The 19,665-nt window shown below is 42.8% G+C and overlaps 1 protein-coding gene across 2 annotated transcripts in view; it reads left to right on the forward strand.

Moving 5' to 3' along the window:
• LOC149783152 (uncharacterized) overlaps window positions 1-19,665 on the forward strand; it is a 197,264-nt gene that overhangs the window by 147,372 nt on the left and 30,227 nt on the right. The window contains exon 1 of one of the 2 annotated variants that reach the window (XM_089931387.1): window positions 208-345. The exons of the other annotated variant lie outside the window; for it this stretch is intronic. The gene's annotated coding sequence lies outside the window, so the exon portion shown is untranslated. Of the gene's footprint in view, window positions 1-207; window positions 346-19,665 lie in introns of those variants that run through there. 2 annotated transcript variants of the gene reach the window in all.

Consider the following 19,665-nt stretch of genomic DNA (forward strand, 5'->3'; position numbering starts at 1 on the left):
ATGTATATTGCTTAACCTGTGTGCGTGTTTACTTATACTATGTTTAGTTTATCTGCTACCTGAGTGCTTAATAAAAGAGCTATCACAGTTCAGCAACTACATTGCGATTTACAAGGGAACATACATTTAAGAAAAAAGACTTTAGTAAAGCGGTATTTTGAAATTTTAGAAAAATGTATTTATTTAATTCCAGCTAGAAATCAAATTCTACCTTAGAGTTACAGCAACATCGCGAAATTATTTTGAATTGCCGAGGAACCGCTGTTGAAGAAGCAAGCAATCCCTCAGGGAAATTAATGTGGGAAAAATACTTTTTCAAGGATATGACTCAGCTAACCAAGTCAAGTAGGTATATCTGTTACACGTATGTTTTATGAAACTTCTAAATTTTACAAAACCGTATTGGAAAAATGCATGAGGTCATTGTGTGCTTTCAATAACATAAAATATAGTTATATTCGTTTAAAACCATGTTTCTATTCTCTTTGTTTGTTACCTCGAAGAAACGTTGGGAACTTTATTTCATCCCCGATTCGATAGGTTGACGATAACAATAGAAATGGTACAGCGGGAATCAGTGACTGTAAGCAAAGTTAAGACGCAATATGTGTTCGTGAATAACGAAGCAATGAACAACTTTTATCAATGACAGTCCATGTTGCCAATGAATCTCAAGCAACCAAAATTTGGTTTGAAACAAACGCACATTGTTACAAATTAAACATACGAACTGTTACAGGGATTGATTGCAATTATCCGCCAATAAATTACGTTTTATTTTTATTAAACGTTTGTAGAAAGAAAATAAATAAATACATATAATCTGGATTGAAATATAGAACGCAGTGAAAAAGACATATGGTGGTGGTGGTGGAGGGGCAGATACAACTGAGTTTGAGCGACATTGATCCAATAAATGGGAATACAGTAACAGATTAGCGTCGTAATATATATATATATATATATATATATATATATATATATATATATATATATATATATATATATATATATATATTATTTTATTTGCTATCATAGTGACTGTGATGCACATCTTTATTATCATTGATGCATTTTATTTCCAAATAGTTTTAAAGGTAGTGAGACTTAGACTATGATATGGAGGAATATTTGTTTCCCCTCAAAACGCTGGGTAGAGAGCTTGTATTAGTAATATAGTGTTAACATAATGGACTTGATATTTGAAATGATAGTAATCAGCATACGTGAATGATAGCACCAATTACATAATCCATTAACCTTGTGAATGTAGAGTGGCACGAGCTTGTCATTGAATTCCATACAAAATGCACTTCGCTCCAATCAATACCCAGAGAATATACGTACATACACGTAAATGACACTATAGAAAGTACAACCTTTCTTTAATCGTTAATGACACACGATATGGAATGAATATGTAATGAGAAAACACGGCAATGTTCTTCTATACAGCATAGTTGATAAGTGCATGATGACAAAAGTGAAAACGTTTGACAAGCAGTATTACAATAGAGGCCAACGCATGTTAATAAAAAGAACTATCCTTTTTCCTTATCTTATGAGTTCCACCGTGTAATCAAGCTAACAGAAGTCAGTTTTATGAATTATGGTACATGCCGTCTGTCGTACTTGATACGTTGCACAAAATTCTAAATAACGGAACTCAGTATTAGAGATGATTGTGGTATATTCGGTGTGTCATAACTCTTAACAAAGGAGGTCCGATTTAAAGATGATTGTGGTACTTGCGGTCTATTGTACTTTATATGTTGCACCAAACTCTTAACAAAGGAGGTCCGATTTAGAGATGATTGTGGTACTTGCGGTCTATTGTACTTTATATGTTGTACCAAACTCTTAACAAAGGAGGTCCGATTTAGAGATGATTGTGGTACTTGCGGTCTATTGTACTTTATATGTTGCACCAAACTCTAAATAACGAAGTCAACTTTATAGACGAATACAACGTCATAACAGAGTTCCACCTAGCAATATGTGTTAAGTATAGCAGAAATGAATTGTGTGTTTTTAAAAAAAATAGCTTTATCACGTAAACATTTCGCAATACACGCAAGTACGCGTATGATGTTAAACGAAAATTCTGAAATATCAAAGTGCAAGTCCTGTCTGATGCCTGCATTTAAATAGGACGGATTGTCATAAATGAGCAATATGATCTAAGCATGGAAAAAATATATACTATGTAAGAGTACAAACACCAAATTACTGAGCGTAGTTTATATGTATATATGTATATATATATATGTGTATATATATATATATATATATATATATATATATATATATATATATATATATATATATATATATATATATACAAGAGAGAAAGAGAGATGTTATTCGCCAAATACCTAGTTTCCAGTTTCAATGCATTCCATCGTATTTATGAGGAAGAAAACTAATGTAAAAAAAAAACACCTGAAAAAACCCACAGCGAAATACGAGTCTTCGTCTGGTGGCCTAACTCTGACCCAAGGATTAATTTGTCATAGCCAAGCCAGTATAATAAGATACTTACAACAGCAAAGGAATGAACACAGAAGCGACATGAGTAGTAAAGGGGGCCACTATAGCCTCAATGGAAATTAGCATTACAAGACCCCCCTGGGCCACTATAGCCTCAATGGAAATTTAACATGGAGAAAAACCCTGGGCCACTATAGCCTCAAGGGAAATTTAACATGGAGAAAAGTCTTGGGCCACTCTAGCCTCAAGGGGATTGAACATTGGCAAAAAAGCATGGGCAACTCTAGCGACAAGGGAAATTGAACATGGGGAATTGTAACAGGGTCCAGACCTGATGGGTCTATGGAAAGGGAACAGGGGGAGAGGGACATAACACACACACACACACACACACACACACACACACAACGTACGCGCGAAGACATACACACACACACACACACACACACACACACACATAAAATAATAATTCGGGGTTAGGCAATTGAAAGTCAATCTCTTTTCGAGAAATAGGAGTGGCCCTGAAAAGGGCCTTTGGATTTATATTAATATGCCCTTAACATAAAGGGCATCTGTGGCATCTTCTTGTCCTCAAGCTGCGTCTTACAGCAGGGCCATACATCAGAGTCCTCTTGAGGCAACCTTGTCTCTCTATGTAAACTCTTCGTATCCACAGACTGCTGGTGGTCCTGTGGACAAGGGTCCACTTGGATCGGACATACATGAGCATGTCCGTCCTGAGCATCATTGAAGACACGAGGGTGGAAGATTCAACGTCAGTCCACATCTTGCGGCTACGAGAATAGGTGAGTGAGTGATTGCACTGAACTGCGCTTATTTATAGGGAGAGGAAGGATTGAAACGGATTGAGTTCGTTGACCAATCCAAACACGCGTGACGAAATTCAGTCAGTCCACATCCAATCGGAAGAGAGCAGTCTGTGACGTCACGTGGCCTATATACATTCGCTAGCGCCTGTGCGCTGTCAATCTATGCGACAGTGATTCAACAAGACGGAAACTCAGAAAACGATCCATGGGGGTGCACCGACGGTGGATACTACCCAAGGGAACCCGGACTTACTTTCAGAAGCCGTAAACTGGGATTTTGTGGATTTTCTGACCTCGCAAGAATTTGTTCCAGAACCTTCGTTACCATCTTTACCGCACGTGGAGAATTTTCGACAGAGACAGAAAGAAGAATTGGAGAAATTTATACAGAGACAAAAGGAAGCAGAACAAGCTTTTCTGTTACAGCAACAGCAGCAAGAAGAAGAGGTAAGAAGAAAAAAACAGCAAGAAGAAGAAGAAGCAGCAAAGAAACAAGAGGGTGAAAGTCAAACGGTCACGGAACTGTTGGACATTTTAGCGTAGTTAAGAAGTCTGAAACAAATGTATCAGACTTCTTTATCACGACCGAAGAGAATACGACCTTCCCGAGCTAAACACGCCAACCCTGAGACTAAGCCTACCTTACCACCCTTAGTGATTTCAACCCAATCATCATCATCAAAAGTAGGCCTCGGACGTGGCAAAGGCTTAAGACAGTTAAAGTTGATTGCTTAAACTCACCCCTACACCAAGAAAATAACGGCCCTTTTCAGGGCCACCCACTTCTCTCGAAAAGAGATACCATTTCAATTGCCAATAATTCAAAATAACAACCCATTTTATACGCTGGTCTGCCAGGACTATAAAGTAGCTCATGGTGTTTAAACTTGAGTCATTTGACTTTTTGCTTTCAAGATGAAACGATCTAATTCATTTGAGAAGAAAGAAGAAGAAGAAAGTAAGAGGCAGAAACGTGATCTATCGCCTCGTACCAGAGCTGAAGTCTTGGCACAAATTCATGCCAGTGATTTTGAAGACGACATGAGTGAACAAGAATCCAAGCCCTCTCAACCAAGTTCACCGCCCTTAGTTAACCCTGACAAATACTATTCCATTCGAGAGACAGAAAAGCGCTCCTCTAGAAAATTTAGAACCACGGCTTACACCTACACGGTGAAGTTTAAAGATTTCAAGTCCGAAGTACCCTTAGAGAAAGCAGAAGGGTTCATCACCGAGATGTGGGATTCTTTACTCACCGCACTCAAGCGACAATGTCAACCTAAAGAAGACGATCGCTTGACACTATCCATACAACACGTTTTTTTGAAGTCCCGTGTTTGGATTGAGTTTAGCAGACCCACAGAACTGACCCCTTCCAAAGTCATGGACAAGATACAACAGGTGCAACAATCCAACGACCAGTTTGACATCACCGATGGAAAAGCCACACTGAAAATGGCTCACGTCTCTCTTCCTCAAGGGACTGGACGCAAAAAGATGTTATTGGTGAACGATCTTCGCAGCATTAAGCGTAGCCTCGTCCAAATTTACAACCCTCATGACCAGATGTGTTTAGCCCGGGCTATCGTGGTGGGGCGAACCTATGCCAACAAGAACGACACGGCAGAATGGAAAAGAGCCTGGAAAACTATTCGACAATCGGACCGAGCCAAACAACGAAACGAAGCAGAACTCCTGTTACAACAAGCGGGCCTGTCCAAAGACACACCCTGTGGCATTCCTGAAATGCAAACATTGCAAGATGTCCTAGCTTCACGCTACACTTTGAAAGTGCACCCTCAAGAAGTGCGCGGACCTCTGTTGTTTCGAGGCCAAGATTTTAAGGATGGAAAATACATTCACCTTTATCATCATGATGACCATTTCGATACCATTACCAATATCACTGGATTCCTGGGATACAGATATTACTGTGAGAAATGTGACCGTGGTTATAATAATCGAGAGCAACACAAACATTGCGGATGGAAATGCTCAAGATGTTTGGCCTCTCCACCCTGTCTGAGCGAAGGACCAGTGCCTTGTTCAACTTGTCTGCGCACGTTTGTCAGCCCTACCTGTTACCAACAACATTTGAAGACGCAAGGTTCACAGCAGAAATGTGCTTGTCAACTGCTGAGATTGTGCCCTACGTGTGGACAAGGCATACGTACCAATAATGCCAAGGCACACGTATGTTCAGGAAAGAAAATATGTCACATTTGTCACCACATCGTGGACTTGGAACATCAATGCTACGTGCAAAAATACCAACCAGAGAAAGAGGATGGTCACAAAAATGAAAAAGGCAATTTCATCTTTTTCGATTTCGAATGCTTCAAGAGACCGGCATTCACATTCCTAATTTCTGTGTGGCTCATCGAGCGTGCGACAAGTGCATTCAAGAACCCATTTTCAGACATTGCCCTCACTGCAGCAAGATTCCTGGAGGGCGTGAAAAAATCTTTCGGGGACCGAACACGCTGGCCGATTTTGCCCAATGGGTCTTAGACCCCATCGACAAGACGTGGAGCCAAGAGGACATTGAACGTTACGGAGATTGTCATCGACATGCCACGGTGATGGCTCACAATTTCTCCGGATACGATGGACAGTTTCTTTTGAGGTATTATACGGAACAAGGCACCGAACGACCTAAAGTGACTTTGAACGTAGCCAAAATCATTTCCATGCAAGTGGGACAAGTACAGTTTAAAGATTTCATGAGTTACTTGTCCATGCCTTTGAGTCGAATGCCTAAAACGTTTGGAATGACAGAAATGGCTAAAGGGTATTTTCCACACTTTTTCAATACGGAAGCCAATCAACACGCCGTTCTACCCCATTTGCCTGAGGCTAAAGATTACGACCCCGACAAAATGGGTACCGAACAACGAGAAGCTTTCTACGATTGGTACCAGGCTCACGCCTCGGACCCTTTCGACTTTCAGGAAGAAATGCTAAAGTATTGTCGTTCCGACGTGGACATTTTACGGCGTTGCTGTGGAAAATTTCGAGAACTGTTCATGGAACACGGAGGGGTCGATCCTTTGAAAGAAGCTTGCACCATTGCCAAAGCGTGTTCCTTAGTGTACAGACAAAGATTCATGCCTGAAAACACCGTGGCGGTCATCAGTCCTCAAACGACCAACTATGTCAAACGTCAATACTCGGTCAAAGCCCTACGTTGGTTACATTACTCGTGCGACAAGGAAGACAAATGGATACAGCATGCCCGCAACGGAGGGGGCGAAAAGACCATCGGAACGCATTCGGTAGATGGCTGGGACTTAGAAAACCCCAAGATCGTGTACGAGTTTAACGGCTGCTTATTTCACGGACGTTCCGTCTGTTACCCTGACCGTAAAACTAAAAATCAGTTTCTACAACGAACCATGGAAGACTTGTACCAGGCCACTTGTCAGCGGCGCCTAAAGTTAGAACAGGAAGGATACCAAGTGGTGGAAATGTGGGAACACGAGTACGATCACCGTTTGAAAACCGATCCCGAGTTTAAATGTCTCGTGGAAAGTTACAAGCTGGTGGACCCCATGAACCCGAGAGATAGTTTGTACGGAGGAAGGACCAATACCACCTGTTTGATGTACCAAGCCGACGAAGAGAAAGGAGAAGAAATGAAATACTTGGACGTGTGTTCGCTGTATCCCTACGTGTGCAAATATTGTCGCTTTCCTGTAGGGCACCCACAATTGTTAACGGAACACATCGACCTGAAAAACATTCGACAATACGAAGGATTGATCAAGTGCAAAGTTTTGCCTCCCACGGACTTGTACCATCCCGTCTTACCTCACCATTGTCAAGGCAAACTGATGTTTCCTTTGTGCCGAACTTGTGCCGAAACGTGCAACCAAGACCAACCTTGTCAGCACACCCAGGAAGAACGGGCCTTGACGGGGACGTGGGTCAGCGTAGAATTGTTCAAAGCTCTGGACATGGGATACCAACTGTTAGAAGTGTACGAAATTTGTCACTTTCCCAAGACACAACAATACCACAAGGGTGACCCCACGCAGAAAGGGATTTTCGCAGACTACGTGGATGCTTTTTTGAAACTGAAACAAGAAGCCAGTGGCTATCCGTCCTGGTGTCACACTCCCGAAGACCAAAAGACATTCAAAGAGAAATACTATGCACAAGAAGGCATCTCTTTAGACCACATCGAAAAAAACGAAGGCAGGCGATCGTTTGCCAAAGTGATGTTAAATTGTTTGTGGGGCAAAATGGCACAACGTCCGTGTTTACCCAAGACGGAGTATTTAACTGAACCTTCCCGCTACTTCCAGATGATTCACGACAAAACCAAATACATGAAACACGTGGACGTCGTTCGCGAGGATTTGATCTTGGTCAATTACGAAGATCTGGACTTTGTACAAGACGACCCTTTTGGAAATGTCATCATTGCAGCTTACGTGACAGCTCATGTTCGCTTAAAACTGTATGAAGCTTTAGAACTGTTAGGGGAACGCGTCCTGTACTTTGACAGGGACAGTTGCATTTACATCCATCACCCGAGTCAACAGCACCCTGACATCGAAGGAGACCGTTTAGGAGCCTGGACAGACGAGCATCCCGACGACAAGATTCTAAGTTTCGCCAGTGGTGGTCCTAAAAATTACGGTTACGAATATCGGGACAAACAAGGAGAAGTGCACACGCAGTGCAAAGTGAAAGGATTGACTCTGAATTATCGTACCAGTCGAGTGGTGAACTTTGGGGTATTGAAAGAAGCCTTGCAGTCTGGAGAGGACGAACATTTTAAAGTGGCCACCTATCAACCCAACAAGATTGTACGTTTACCCACTCACCACATCGTCAGTCGACCCTTGCAAAAAGTCTATCAAATCGTGTACCAGAAGCGAGTGCGACTTCCCAATCATTTCACCTTACCGTATGGACACGTCGGTATTGGTCTGTATATAAAACGGAACCCTAGGCAAGATCGATAGTTCATTGTGACTACCAGGACCAAGTGAACAAGATGAATACTTTCAGAGAAACACAAAACAAGTTTAGAAAGGCACAATTCAAGTGTGGGGTTTCTGAAGTGGAATGCGCTTGTGAGCCTTGCAACTTTTCAACCTGTGTTAGTGACAGTACCAGAAGAACCCGTCACCCAGGACAGGACTGTCGTGGACATTCCTGAAAGGTCATTCCGGGAGGACACTTGTGTGACCGTACCTCATGTAGAGACTGTATGAACATTACACACTGTCCCTAGGACATCTTGCTTACCCAGAACATGTTGCACAGAGACTTGTTTATATTCCACTTTGATCGTTTTGATGTGTTTTTTATTCCTGTACATCACTATTTGGCTTTTATGTATTTTTGTCTTTCGTGTTGTTCATATTTGAAACATTCAATAAACGTGTCCTGAAAAAAGTATATAAACTCTCGTCTTGTTTTTTTCGTGTCACAAGTGACATTCCTAACACTATGGCTAATTCTACTGTCTCTGCTCCCTCTTCCTCCACTGTCAAAGTCATCGACGAACACTTAGATCGTACCAGTTGGGAGGCTTTGTATCTTCGTCATCCCTTTAACATGCTCTTGCGAGAAAGTCAAGGCGATTCCATCGTGTTTGTGGAAGGCATTCCTAAAGAAGACGATGGCATCGTCTCTGACTCCCGTCAAACCCATTTGGTCATTTTTGACGACATGTTAGGAGAAGGCGAAGAAGAAATTAAACTGTGGTTCACGCGCAAAGGGCATCACCGTAATGCCAGTGTCGTTTACATCACCCAAAATTTGTTTCAACAAAGTGAAGCCCATCGCACCATCAGTCTCAATGCGCATTACGTGGTCTTGTTTAAAAGCCCTCGAGATAAATCGCAAGTGCAAGTCTTAGCCAAACAGTTAGGAACGCCTTGGCTGACTCAGGCGTACGACGATGCTACTCACACTCCACGCCTATTTACTCGTCGATTTGAAACCTACGACCCCCGAGGATTTGCGATTTCGTACCCACTTGTTTCACCACTGGTGCCAAGATGGAGGGCCTGTCCTGTACACGTCTCCGTCCTCGACTTAACTTCATTCCACAAAAAATCTATAAAAACCTCAGACCCTTTTCGTCTGTCTCACACACAGTGTGAACATGACGTCCCTTCAGTCGCATCTTCCCGTCAAATTGATTCGTGCCTTGTACGGCATCAGTCGAGAAAAAAATCCACAAATACGAGCTCGTGTCTTAGAAGCTAGTCTCAAAGAAGTCTTACGATGGTTCACGGTGACGGCACGTCAATTACTCCAAGGAATCATTCAGATTCCTCATCAAACCAAACGCTTTTTCGATCGAAACAAAGTCGCTTTAACCCAACTGGCCGATCTCCGCATTGACACTCAAACCAAAAAACAAATCATTTTGAAACCTGGAGGGAGCGGTACTCTAGGAGGGGTCATCATTCGCTCTCTCTTAAGATGGGATCCTAATGCTCCCAAAGTTTTCCCCAAGACAAAAAAGCAGTCAAACGAAGCTCCAAGAAGAAAAAGAAAAAGACCAGGTCCCCAAAAAGACCCGTGTCTGCAAGAACTTCTCCAGTGGCGGGACCCTCCTCTTACCAGACACCAGCCCGGAAAAAGAAAAGAAGCCCTCAGAAAAAGAAACAGAGAAAAAGTCCCCAGAAAAAGAAAAGCCCACAGAAGAAAACTAGTCGCAAGAGAGGCACTTCGGCCAGGACGCAACCTTACACTCGCAAACCACGACCTGCCACGGCAGTGACTGCGTCTCCGGTAGCCTCAGGTTCCATCACTTCTCCGTTGATGTCACCAAGAACCGAACAGTACTTGGAGACGTTGATCACACCAAGAACTTCTCCGTTGATGACCCCAAGAACTTCCCCAGTGGCAGGACCCTCCAGTTTCGCAACAGTGGCTGCGGCTCACAAAGTACCTGCTCCCAAAGTCAAAGTCCAAGAAAGATCGGGCATGTTACAAAGTATACTGGATTTGTCCAAGCAAGAACTGGCTCGATTTAGTCCGTTGCGTACCCCTACACGACGTGTCATGCCTGTCCTCAAACTAATACGACGTAAAGACAATCAGTGGCGACGCGTTCCAGTATAAAAAAGGCCTGTGACCAAGTCGGGGTATCAGTGTTTTTGGTGCTGAAGGCTCAAAGATGTCACCCTCCAGAAAGCATCCCTGTTCTAAACTCCAAGGAAAGAAAAGGAAAGGACTGCCTCCTCGTTTAGTCAAAAATGGGGACATGTTATCTGTCCTGTCCAAAGCTTCTCCACCCCTACGAAAAAAACTCATTCAAACAGCCTCCAAAGAGGTCATCGATACCGTGTGCGAATGTTGTTTGAATGTCTTGAAAGGCACGATCCCTTTGTTCAAACACCAGAAACAATGCTTAGGTAAACATCGTCACGTTCTTCGCCAAATGGTTCAAAAGAAAATTCCCATTCGTCAAAAGAAGAAGATGTTGGTCCAACGTGGAGGCACTTTACCCCTCCTGTTAGGTCCCTTACTGAAAGGAGTCTTGGGAACCATGTTGGGAAGACTGGTGGGAGCAAGATAAAAAGGCCCTCGGAAGTCCCAAGATCTCAGAATTGACCCCTGACAACCCCATGGAAGGACGAAAACTAGCTTTAGTGCCTTACAAACGATGGATGGAATATCATCTTTGGCAAGAACAACGCACTCCACATTTACCTCCCAATCCACATTTGAGCGAGATGTCCCAGTTGCAACACGAATTGCAGTCCTTGATGGATCGCCAAGATTTGTCCGAAACAGAAAAATCGCAAAAGTACGGTCAACTCTTGCAAGGACTGCAACTCTTTCACCAGAAAGCTTTAGACGAAACAGCTCTACCGACTCTGAAAGATTTTAAGACCTTGATGAAAAGTCCAGCACCATCACCAGTACCAGTACCAGTCCCACCACTACCAGTGACCAAGAGAGAAAAAGGAGAGGAAGCAGAAGAAGGGTTTCAAACTCCACCAGAAAAAGTACGCAAGTTAACAACACCACCTACCTCCAGAATTGGATGGATTAAAAAGATGATGGCCACCCCTTCTTCATCACAAGAGAAAAAGAAAGTGAAGAGAGAAGTGAAGACAGAAGTGAAACAAGAACCGATATCCCCCGCTCAGACATCCTCCTCTTCAACACCTATTGCCGGTCGCACACGCAAAGCATTGCAATCCAAGAAAGTAACCCAAGAGAAAAAGAGTAGCATCCTCCAAGAGTGGGTGTCTTATTAACACACAAACACAAAAAAATGGAAAAAGTCTTAGCCAGCATTTACTACGATCCCTCTCATCCTGCAGGTTACGCAGGAGTTCAAAAATTGTATCGTGCTGCCAAAACTCGATTGAAAAGTCTCCGTTTACCTCAAGTGCAACGATGGTTACAAGAACAAGCTACCTACACTTTACACAAACCCATTCGACGCAAGTTTACCAGAAGTCGCACCCGAGTGGAAGGCATCGATCATCAATGGCAAGCCGATTTAGCCGATGTCTCTCATTTGGCCAGCTACAATCGTGGCTACAAATATTTGTTTTGTGTCATCGACGTCTTTTCCAAATTTGCCTGGGTCGTGCCCTTGACTTCCAAATCGAGCAGCGAGTTAGTGCGAGCCCTGCAACGAGTGTTGAAACAATGTGGTCGTCACCCTCTTCGATGGCAAACGGACAAAGGTACCGAATTTCTGAACCAAGCTTTCCAAAAAGAATTAAAGAAACGTGACATTCATTTTTTTACCACCGAGAATCCCGAAACCAAAGCCAGCATCGTGGAACGTTTTCAACGCACTTTGAAAGAACGCATGTGGAAATATTTTACGCATCACCACACTCTGAAGTACATCGACATCTTACCGCACCTGGTGCAAGCGTACAACCAATCTTACCATCGAAGCATCGGACGTGCCCCGCAAGAAGTGACTCCCGACAACGAAGTGTTGGTGTTTGAGCGCCTGTTTGGTACGTCCCCGACGAGGGCTGTCCCCAAGAAAAGTGGAGAGTTGACCGTAGGAGATTGGGTGCGCATTGGCAAAACCAAACGCACTTTCGACAAAGGTTACTTACCTAACTGGACGACCGAATTGTTTCGTGTCACTGGACGAGTGCATGGCCGTCATCCTGCCGTCTATAAATTGGAAGACATGAACGGAGAAGTGCTCAAAGGAACGTTTTATTTGCCCGAGTTACAACGTGTGACCAAAAAAGAAGACGACGTGTACGACATCGAACGCATTCTCGAACGCAGAACCCGTAAAGTAGGCAAACGACGTGTCAAAGAAGTCAAAGTACGTTGGAAAGGATATCCACCCAGTTTCGATTCTTGGATCGACGCTTCGCAAGTCATCGACTATAAAAAGAAGTGACCATGATGCCCTTTCACACAGACGCAGCTACGTCGACCACTCCTTCACCTAGTTCTTCTCTGCAAGATTTACAAAAACAACCCTTGTGGGTGTGGTGCGGAGAACGAGTGCCTAAAACGCAAATCGTCTTTTTGTGCCAAATCTTCGTGGTGTATTGTGTCATCGGGGCAGCCATTGCCAATTTGAGTTTGCAACAAGGAGACAAACAATTGTGGACCATTTTGTTGAGCAGTTGCATCGGTTACCAGCTTCCTAATCCCTCCCTGAAATTCACCTCGAACGGGAACCACGCAAACCTTGCGTCCAGTGCCAGTGCCAGCCACTACTCCAACAACAACCCCATTTTGAGCGGAGACACGCCTCTGACGTCCAGCAACCCCTCGGACAGCCACAGAACTCTGGAATTATGAGTCACCAAAACCAATTTTACTTAACCTTACCCAGTGACAGTTCCATGGCGGTGTTTCCCAAGAACACGTTGTGCTGTTACACGGCCAAATTACCTCAGACCATCCCCTTAGATCACGAAGCCCATTGGGAAGTGGCTTTAGTAGAAATCATTCACCCGACCCAAGTCCTCAATGTCCTTCCCAATCAAAATTTTTTTGATCTAGACGTTCATGACGAACAATTGCAACAGTACTTGGATACCTATGGCAAATATAACAAGAAAACCCCTGGCACAAAAAATCAAAAGTACACCACCTATCACTTGTCCATTCCTCCAGGCTATTATTTTAATGGTCAACATTTGGTGAGCACCATAACCTCCAGATTTAATGTCGTGTTTCTGAAAGCTTTGGAGAGTGTCAAAAAAAGTGTCACCATGGAATACCACAAAGCAGCTCGTCGCTTCTTGATGAAATTTGACGGGAGTAAAATCCTGTCCATTTTATTTTGTCCTGAATTGTTTGACATGTTGGGCGGAGACATGAACATGAGAATGGCCATGCTCAAGAAAAACGAATTACCAATCCTTTACGACAACGAGTCTTTTAGCAAGTTATTTCGTGCCCCGGTAGAGCTGAACAAAGGACTGAATTTGATGTTTGTGTACTCCGATGTGGTGGAGTACAACGTGGTGGGACACACCTCCGCACCGTTACTACGTGTCATTCCTTTCAAAGTGGAATCTGCCACGGCCACTGACGAAGAAGGTGGAAACACTTACCACGTCCACCGCGAATTTGTACATCCTCACTATTTGCCTGTCAGCAAGTCTTATTTGGACACGGTCAACATTGCTATAAAAGGAGATTTGGGACAAAATATTCCATTCACCAAAGGAAAAGTCACGGTGAAACTCCATTTTCGAAAACGGTTCTCTCACGACTCGTAAGTTATGTATCCAGTGTACCGAGGGGTTGCTCGACAGCGAGGACACGGTTTAGGAGATATGTTGAAATCAGCCTTTCGTTCGGTGGCCCCGGTGTTGAAACCGATGGTGACACGCGGATTGCACGCCTTGAAAGATGCGGCACTGACACAAGGCAAAGAATTTCTCCAAAATGTCATCATCGACAAACAAAACCCTAAAGAAGCTTTCTTGAGGGCAGGCAAAAATGTCTTGCTGCAAACGGGCAAAGACCTTTTGGACCGACGAGACACATCTATAAATGCCCTGCACGCTACCGAGTCAGGCATTCAGCAAGGACAAGGCAGAAAGAGACGAAGAAGAAAACACCATTTCACCAGACTTCAAGCTAGAAAGGCAAAGAAAAGAAGAACCGTTCGAGACTTAGACGTTTTCGATTATTGAGAAACAGACAAAACAAATGATGCACCGAGAGTCTTGCGCTTGTTCCAAGTCGGAACTGGATTTCTTTGCCATGCCCCCTACCATGATGACGATGCAAGAATCCCAATGGGTGGAATTTCATCCCGTCTCCTCTTTGACGGATTCCGCTCCCATCGAGTTTGAAATCAAAGGACAACCCGAAGATTACATCGATCTGAATAGCAGTTACCTGTATTTGAAAGTGAAAGTGATCAAAACGGACAACACCAATCCAGGAGGCGATGCTAGAGTAGCTCCTGTCAACAATTTCATGCATTCCTTGTTCAGCGAAGTGGACTTGAACTTGAATAACAAACTGGTCAACAGCAGCATGGATACTTACCCATATCGTGCCTACTTGGAAAATCTCTTGACGTACGGAAAAGAAGCCAAGAATACTCATCTGGATGCTTGCGTGGTATGGAAACCTGACACGGCAGGTGTAGGCACGTTTAGCGACACAGTCCTGACAGAAGATGACAATCCTCACAATGTGGGGTTTAACGACCGTCGTAAGAAAATTCTGCAAGGGCGAAGTTTAGAACTGATGGATCGTTTGCATTTGGACATGTGGTTACAATAAAAGTATTTGCTGAACGGGGTGGATATCCGTCTGAGACTGAATAGTAGCAGTGCCGCTTTCCATTTGATGGCCCATGCCAACGAATACAAAACTATCATTCAAGAAGCCCGACTTTACGTGCGTCGTGTGGAAGTGTTACCTAAAGTGGGAAACGACGTCAGTCAGACGTTGAGCAGAACGACCGCCAAGTATCCGATACGACGCGTAGAAGTGAAAACGTTCACCATTCCCGCTGACAGCGATCTATGATCGAAGGTCATCTGTTCCAAGGACAGTTACTCAAGCGTTTGATTGTCGGTATCGTTAGGAATTCAGCCTTCAACGGAACCCACGATCAAAATCCTTTTGAGTTTCAACATTACAATGTGTCCAAGATCGAAGTCAGTCGCGACGGCAAGACCTTGTGTACCCGACCCTTTGAGCCCAACTTTGGTGTCGCAAAGAATTATTTGAGATCGTACTTGTCCCTGTACGAAGCCACGGGACAGTTAGGAACCAACACCAGTCACGGTATTTCGTACTACTATTATGCAGGAGGCTATGCTTTGTGGGGTTTTGATTTCACTCCAGACCAAGGCAGCGACGAGGGACATTTCCACCCTATAAAATCGGGCCAGATTCGTGTGGAACTTCAGTTTGCAAATCCACCTCCAGATCACACAGTGAACGTCCTCCTGTATGCAGAATTCGACAATACCATAGAAATCAACAGTTTGAGAGAAGTCATTCTAGACTATTAGAAGCCATGGAAGACTGTTATCCCTCTTTGCCTAGTGGAGAAACTTTAGACATGAAATGTGAGGAGACCGTGGAAGGAGAATCCCAAGACAAAGACGAAAAGGACATCATGATCAAGTCGAGATGTCCAGAACAAGAACAGCAATTGGTCTCCTACTGTGCTACATACCTGGCAGACACAGTTACGATATGGATGAAGCATGATTACTATGAATGTCAAAACATCAGTCAAGAAAAAAAATTCAAAGAATATCTGGATGAAGCTTGGAGTCTGTTTAAAAAAGACGTGTTACGTTGGTGGTATAAAGACTTGCGTGAACATTTCTGTCCTCCATTAACGACTCAAGAAATCCATTACATCAAAGCCCTCTTTGACAAATTCAAAGAGAAAGTCGAGATCGAAATTGATCACTTATTATCAGCAAAAGAACATTTAGTGACTTATTTTGATCATGGTTTTTCTAGAAATGATGAGAAAGTAAATCGTTGATTTTGTGACTAGTATGCTTATTTTGTTGTCTTCAGCTAGGAAACGTAGTGTCCATCCATGACTCAATGACTTGCAACAGTGGAAATCACAATTTCATTCACAACGTTGCCAACCCTGTTTAAAGTAGAGTGTAAATTGAAAACATGTTTGGTATTTGAAAAAAAAATGTTGGATGTTATATAGTTGGATTATTGTTAAAAAATGTTAGAGTTGTTGGTTAGTGTTAAGTGATTTTGAATAAAAAATGTTGTGTTTTGAAAAAAATGCCTTTGTCTTTTGTTTGACTATAAGAATGTTGATTCATGCACTTTGACTTCTCTCTATCTTTCTCATGACACTCATTAAACGTTGCGGATCGAAAACCGTGTAGGGATGTTTTCCTTCACGTCCGCGCTTTGACTTTAAGAACCGGGGTAGCCTTCAGTCTAACCATCCATTGTTGACTCATCCTCCTACAAAGATGTGCTCCAAACTAGCTAAGCTAAACGAAGCCTACGTGAATTTGCATAGGGTCAGACACAGTCTGATACCGAAGCCAGAAGAAATAGAGAACGTGAGAATGCTAAAAGTCACTGAAGACCTGATCGAAGAGCTCTTCAGAGAAGAAGTGAACAGGGAGAAAGAAGAATGGACAGAGAAGTACAGACTTCAGAGACAGCAGCAACAGCAGCAGCAGCAGCAGCAACCTGAACCTGACAAAGGCTTTGTCGATTGTCGTATCGACACCAAAGAGTTCTTCTTCTCTTTCCGAAGAAGCAGACCTATCGCCAGAAAGTCCATCCTGAGAGGACGTAGCATTCTTAGAAACTAAAAGATTGCCATAGCAAACAAAAAAAAAACAGCGCTTTTCAGGGCTACCCAATACTCTAGAAAAGAAATAACAATCCAATTGCCAATATGTGTAGGTAGAATAGTGTGTATATAAACACTGACTCTTTTATAGTGTTTGTGTTTGTGTATATGATTGTGTGCTTGTAAGTGCTCAAGTACGTTGGTGTGGATAGTATATTAAGATCAAGTTTTGTTTTTTTTTTTTTTTTTTTTGCTGCTTGACGTGTGGGGAGAGTAGATTTAGGGTTAGATTGCTTTGAGTATGTGGATAGTATATTGAAGTGATTAATGAACATTTTTAGAATAGTGGTGGGTAGTAGAAAAAAGTGAGTGTTTCTTTTAGGTCCCCGTGTTGTTGGGTTATGATCTAGGTAATATCAATTTTGGGGATGTTTTCCTTCACGTCCGCGTTTTTAGTATAACTTAAAAACTAATCGTCAGTTGGGCTACCCATCGTCGACCTGTTAACAGCAAGACAATGAATACAAGGATTGTGAAACTGCTAGAACTCCAGATGCACCTGGAATATGCCAGGCGCATAGTAAATGAACTGTCCGCGGAGGCTATCGTAGATAAATACGATAAATAGGAGAGAGGATGACTTACAAGATACCAGAGGCAGAGGATTGGGGTGCTGAAGCGAATCATCCCGCCTCTGCACTCTCAAGACAAAAAGTAAAAAGAGACTGGAGTCGAAGATGTGTGTGTCAGCATTAGATAGGTGCATCTGAAGTACTAAAACAAACAGCCCTTTTCAGGGCTACACAATACTCTAGAAAAGAAATAACCATCGATTTGCCAATGTGTGTAGGTAGAGTAGTGTATATATAAACACTGACTCTTTGTGTGTGTGTGTGTGTGTGTGTGTGTGTGTGTTTGTTTGTTTGTAAGCGCTCAAGTACGTTTGTGGGGATAGTAAATTTGGGTTTAATTTTATTGCTTTGCGTGTGTGTGTGTGTGTGTGTGTGTGTGTGTGTGTGTGTGGATAGTAGATTTGGGGTTAGTTTATTGCTGATTTACCTTATGTGGATAGTATATTATATGAAATGAGAAAAGTAAGGGGATGTTTTCCTTCACGGCCGCGCGTTTTAAGTGATGATCTAGGTAATATCAATTTTAAGTCTTAGGGGGATGTTTTCCATCACGTCCGCGCTTTCAGTATAAGAACCCACAGAGTTTGATGTTCGAACCATTCTACGGAATAATAAAAAAGAAGATGGTGGCTGCAAGTCAGTTGTTTAACAACTTGGTACATATATACTATTGGATAATGGATGGTATCTATGTAGTGAAGAGACTAGAAAAAGAATGGAAGATAGCAGAGTACCTGTACTACGCTAAATGCCTAAACGTAGCAAAAGAAGTGATAGCAGGAATGGTAGAAGAGGAGGAAAAGAGATTGAGAGGTATGATAAATCCCACCTATGTCAGAGTGGGAAGCCTAAAGGAAGCACTTGACAATGCAAGCAAAGTCAGGTGCTTTCTTGAAAATATGTCACATGGGACAGAGACTCTTTTGTGGAGAGAGGTCTGGACAGACTGAAGAAAGGAGAGGAGTTGATGAGAAAAGTGATGGAGGTAGAGGTCAAGAAGATTAAAGAGAGGTGGATTAAAGAAAGAAAAGATCAGGAAAACAAAAAGAAAGAGGCAGAGTTTGAGCGGCTAAACAACAATTGGATCAAAGTCCAGGAAAAGTTCAGAGCCATGGGTCATCCTGACTGGATAACAGAGAAGAAGAAGAAGAAGAAGAAGAAGAAGAAGAAGAACAAAAAGAAGAACAAGAAGAAAGGAATAATGGAAAAAGTGAGATCTTGGGTGGAAGAAGTTGAGGAAATAGAAGAAGAAGAAGAAACACAAAGGCCCTTTTCAGGGCCACTCCTATTTCTCGAAAAGAGAATGACTTTCAATTGCCTACCCCCGAATTATTATTTTATATATATATGTGTGTGTGTGTGTGTGTGTGTGTGTGTTATGTCCCTCTCCCCCTGTTCCTTTTCCATAGACCCATCAGGTCTGAACCCTGTTACAATTCCCCATGTTCAATTTCCCTTGTCGCTAGAGTTGCCCATGCTTTTTTCCCCATGTTCAATCCCCTTGAGGCTAGAGTGGCCCAAGACTTTTCTCCATGTTAAATTTCCCTTGAGGCTATTGTGGCCCAGGGTTTTTCTCCATGTTAAATTTCCATTGAGGCTATAGTGGCCCAGGAGGGGTTTGTAATGCTAATTTCATTGAGGCCATAGTGGCCCCCTTTACTACTGACATGCTATACTTTGTGCACCCGTTTACAATCTATAACGCTTGAAAAGTTACACAGTTGTGATCCACAGTATAAACCACTGAAGCATGGATACAGGCGGCCATTTTATATTTTACATGACACCACTTATATGATGGGTTTAATAGCCCTCAAAACTAAATACTGATGCCTGAATTGTATTCTTGAGCATATAATGAGATACCTGAATGCTATTCTTGCGTATGGAACGAGATGCCTGAAATATATTCTTAAGCATAGAATGAGATGCCTAAATGTTATTCTTGAGTATGGAATGATATGCTGAG

The sequence above is a fragment of the Sinohyriopsis cumingii genome, chromosome 14 (assembly GCF_028554795.1).
Source record: "Sinohyriopsis cumingii isolate HCF-2022 chromosome 14, ASM2855479v2, whole genome shotgun sequence".
Taxonomy (NCBI): domain Eukaryota; kingdom Metazoa; phylum Mollusca; class Bivalvia; order Unionida; family Unionidae; genus Sinohyriopsis; species Sinohyriopsis cumingii.